Here is a 5,169-nt window from a genome sequence, read left to right as displayed (position 1 = left end):
AACCTTTGAGTAGAGTCTCAAAGTCACAAACAAAAGTGTTTGTGTGCAACAGTTTCACAATAAGAGAGTTCGTGTATTCGAAACTACATGTGGCAACGTGTCTAAGTACTTCATGAGGTAGCAATAGATTTAGGATTAAGTCTACTTTGAAATCACAATTTCAAAAGTTTTCCTGGGTCATCATTATTGGTGTTCATGTGATTTGTGAATGTTGATATTTGTCTAATTTAGATCTATTGCATAATTAATCTAATTAATTATTGGGTTAATATTTGATCAAATCTAAGACAATTGGGGTCTAAAACCCTAACAATTGGTATTAGAGCAAGTACACTCTGATAAGACTATTTGTTTGGAGTGTGATCCTTGACCCTTGCTATCATGGATAATTTTTTTTTTTTTTTTTGGTTTTACTGCTCATGGCTGTGAAAATTTAAATAAAGAAGACACAAATGATTCAGTTGATCTAATTGATGTCTATGAAACTCTTTGTAGGAAATTATTTAATTCTTTAAAAATTGCTAAGAAATTCTAGGAAGAGTTAAACATGGTTAAACTTGAGAAAGAGGCATTAGTTTTATGTTTGGATGAATCAAATAAATTGAATGTGATTTTGAAGAAACATTATGTCTCTGAAGTTGAAAAGAACAAAAGCTTGGAACAAGAATTAGCTGAGTCTAAGGTCAAACGAGAAAAATTGTCTAGTATCAAGCTTGCTGTTATGTTTGAATTAGTTTTTGAACTCCCAAAGCCTAAAGATGACAAAGTTTATATTCCTCCTTTTCAGAGGAATCATAAAGAAAATGCTAATTTTGCTAAGTTAGATAAAAGTAAAAGTTTAGATGTAGACGCTGAAGTTTCTAAACCTATGTCTAAACCTCCTCTTAGGTTGCAAGAAAAACTTGATTTTGTGCCTACTTGTCATCACTATGGTGTTGTTGGTCACATTAGAAGTGTCTGTGGATTGGGAGTTATGTGTGGTCACATAAATAAGTACTACATGAGGTAGCAATAGATTTAAGTTAAGTCTATTATATAATCTTCGATTTTATTAGTAAATTGTTGGATTGAGGATTGTTTAGGTTAAATTCTTCCCAGGTTTTCTACTTTGAAACCACACTTTTCAAAAGTTTTCCTAGGTCATCATTCTTGGTAATAGGCCAAAAATATTTGATATTTTAAGTAGTATCTATTGAACTATTTGTCTAGACTTAATAAAACAACTTTTCTTCACTTGTTTCTTGGATTAATCTTCATGTCTTTAATATGAACACTTAATATGCTTGAACAACATATTTCTTGATATATTAAATCTAACTTGGATCTACCAAATTACAAGTAAAGTGTATTTTGTCAAAAGATTAGCCAATTACATAAAATATGACCCTAACAAGAACAACAGGTTTTTTTTTTTTTTCTCGGTTGGTTGAGAAAAAAAAAAAAGTTGCCATGATGTGAAAAAAGGGTTGACATTGAATGGGTATTTTAGGAGTTTTGACAAAATTTTCATTAAACCTAAATCCATTCCCACTCATTCCTTCCAATTTTGGGGGAACAAAAATTTGAGGTTTTGAGGGAAAATTGAGGAATGAGTGTTCCCTCTTAACTATTCCATTCATTCCCACTTAAACTCCTGAACAAGGAAATGAAATTTCCATTCTCTCCGTTAAAACTCCCAAACAAGGAGAGGAAGAACAATATTATAAAAATATTCTATTCACTCCATTCCAGTCTCTCATTCCAAACAAAGGCTAAAAATTTTTATCGTCAAAACTCAGCAGTTAAAATTATACTTTCTTATGTCAATACCAAAAGGACCTAAACATGACCAAACAAAGATATAATATCATTATTGCTACTATACTAGGAGGAGTTTAAAAATAGTAATATGATTTTATAATAGTTTACAACATGAAACAAAAATGAATAAGTACATAGTTTATTAATCAAAGTGATTTAATGGATAAAAGTGGTAGGATGTTTGATGATGAAGTTGTGCTTGATTCTAAACCTGAATTTGTTGAAATAGAAACATCATTCCAAGGTCCCATTTCTTCATTTCTAACATATTCAAGTTCTTCAAAATTTGGTTGAACAGGGGAAATTTTTTGAACTCCCTCCAACTCCATCATGATTTCTATCATCGTAGGTCATTTCTTTCCATTAAAGTGCAAACATCTTTTTCCAAGGTTAGCAATTTTCATGACTTCATCTTTATTATCAACCTTGCTTACTTGAGTATCAAGTATGCCAAAGAGACAATTCTCTTTTAATGAATGAACGAAATATGTAGATAGATTTCGACCTTTTTGTGATCTCGTCGAAGAAGCTGGTTGTTCTCCTGTTAAAAGCTCAATAAAGACCACTCCAAAACTATAAACATCACTTTTTTTTCCCCCTATAAATTGGCTTGTTTGAAAGTATTCTGGATCCAAGTACCATATACTAGTGTGGTTACATGAGTTTGGTCAATGGCTACTGATTTTGAAGTGCCGAAGTCTGCTATTTTTGCTTTATATTTCTCATCAAGTAGTATGTTTGAAGATTTTATGTCTTGATGATAATGGGTACTAAAGCTGCCGAGTGTAAGTACGATAGAGCTCTTGCAATTTCAGTGACAATCCTTAAGTGCATATCCCAAGTTAGCAATGGAAAATCTTCATTTTCTTCATGGAGATACTAAAAAAGTGTGTTGTTGGGAATGAATTCATAAACTAGCAGATGAATTCTATCTCTAAACAACATCCAAGTAGTTTAACCACATTTCTATGATTGATTTGTAAAAGAATGATAATCTCATCAATGAATTGTTCAAGATTTCCCTCGTCCACTGTGTTGCACTTTTCAATTGCCACAATTCTTCCATCAATTAACATTCCTTTATAAACTGTACCTTGTCCACCCTTACCAAGTATTCTATTTTCATTAAAATGATTTGTCGCATTTTCCAACTCCTTTGAATTGAATAATTTTTCTTTCTAAACATTGTTTACATTTGAAAATAATTGTTGTTGTAATAACAAACCACCATTCCTTTTGAAGAACTTTTTCTTGAGCTTAATTTTGTTTCTTTTCTTAATCACTTTGTATAACCACCAAGTAATGAGGAGAAGAAACAATACCCATAGCTTGTACAAATAACTGCATACATCAAGCAAATAAAATAGAAATATCACATCGACATAATAATTTTTTTAGGTTAGAAACATTGGCCTAAATTCGGATCGGATTATATAAAAATATGCTTGTATAAAATAGATTTGAACATAATTACGATTAATTAGAAACATCTTTCCCACTAAAGGTTACTAACTTTTTTTCTTCTTTTTTTACATTAGCATGTTCTCACAATATGTGCAGCCTAAATAAGTGTTAGGTCCTATATAATTAATTTCTTAGGAAGAAACAAATTTACTATTAGGTACTTAGATTTTCAGGTAACAGTTTAATGGTGTATTGTGTTTTTATTAAATGGCACGGTTAGAGACTTGAGATTGGGATTTTTTTTTACCAAACAAAAATGTCTCTCTTATTTAATTTTTCAACATGTCTCTGGGCAGTCCTGCTTTAAATGAGCTTAAAAACCTAACTATTCATATACTTTTTGGCTTACCTCAAGTAGTTTTTTAGTTGGACATTTAGTTAGTTTCTCCTTAAAATAGAATAATATAATTGTGAGTTTTAATCTCCACATTTTGTTTATTTACTATGTGATGATTAAACCAAAAAGAGATTTCTGGTTAAAAAACTATTTGAGATAAGCCAAACCTTGTATAGTAGTGTTCATCACTAAAATCAGCCTTCACTATTTCTTGGGATTAACCAAAATCCTTAACTCATTTTTCCTTTACTTTTCTTCTAATATTTATTAAAATTAGCTTGTAACCTCATGCATATACATGGATACACTTAAAGATATACAATAAGATGCATAATATAATTCCTATATACAATTTAAATACTATTGGTAGTCATTTTTATATTTTGTTAACTCTTTAAAAATATTTGCAAGGATATTATTAGGTATAAAATATAAATTGTCCATTTTTTTAATTATTATGAAACACTTTTTTTTTTTTCGATTTATTTATTTTAGACTCTTTGGTTTTTGTACTTAATAACTCACTTGGATGAATATTTGTGATGTGGTCCCTCATTTGATTTTAAAATTAAGAAATAAAATTCTTTAAGAATAAATAATTTAGGACATATGGCACAAAATTAGAACTTTAATTTGGAATTCTAATTTAAGTTTCTCTTAACTTCACCTATTATTATTATTATTTATTATTAGCTTGTAATCTCATGCATATGCATGGATATACTTAAAAGATACACATTAAGATGCATAGTATAATAATTTTACATATATAATTTAAATATTATTGATAGTCATTCTTATATTTTTTTTTAATTTTTTAAAAAGTCTTGTAAAAATGTTATTAGGTAGAAAATGTAAATTGTCTATTTTTAAAATATTTTTATGTTCATTAATTCTAGACTCTTTGGTTTCTATACAAAATAACTCATTTGAATGAATATTTATAATATAGTCCCACATTTGATTCCAAAATTAAGAAATAAAATTTTCTATAAAATAAATAATTTAGGATATATAGCGCAAAATTGGACTTCAATTGTAGAATTTAATTAGATTTACTCTAAACTTTACCTATTAATATATATATATATATATATATATATTGTAGGGACTCAGTTTGGATTTGACCCTGTATAAACTTATCCTCCTTCTCCACCATCTCAAACTCAAACTCTGCCTCTTCCTCCTTAAACTGCTCTTTTAGAAACAGAAACGGGTCTGTCTCCTCCTCTTCCTCCACTTTGCTCATTCTTTTCTTAACAATGTTCATCATCATCTACTAAGCTCTCTAATCCACGATTACACTCACTCAAATAAATTTAAGATGTCTATACCTACACCCCTTGTGTTTATATATATCTCCCAAATCCTTTTCCTAAAAGGATTAGGACTAGAACAGTGTAACCATAACCGCCCCACCCAACCCAACTTAAACTTATGTAGGCTATTTAAATCCAATAGGTTACTGTTGGAAAGTGAAAGCTCAATTAGTGTGAAAACACTAATGCTTGTTTAGACCTTAAAATTTAAAATTACGGCTAGATTGCTTTTATTCTAACTTATCAAAG

General features: G+C 29.4%; 1 pseudogene; it reads right to left on the bottom strand.

The window, feature by feature from the left end:
* Positions 1-1,866: 1,866 nt before the first annotated feature.
* LOC112024896 (wall-associated receptor kinase-like 10) lies at positions 1,867-4,850 on the bottom strand (annotated as a pseudogene).
* Positions 4,851-5,169: the final 319 nt, after the last annotated feature.

Source organism: Quercus suber, unplaced genomic scaffold (genome assembly GCF_002906115.3).
Source record: "Quercus suber isolate HL8 unplaced genomic scaffold, Cork oak 2.0 scaffold_271, whole genome shotgun sequence".
Classification (NCBI taxonomy): domain Eukaryota; kingdom Viridiplantae; phylum Streptophyta; class Magnoliopsida; order Fagales; family Fagaceae; genus Quercus; species Quercus suber.
This window is presented reverse-complemented; position numbering and strand designations above follow the sequence as displayed.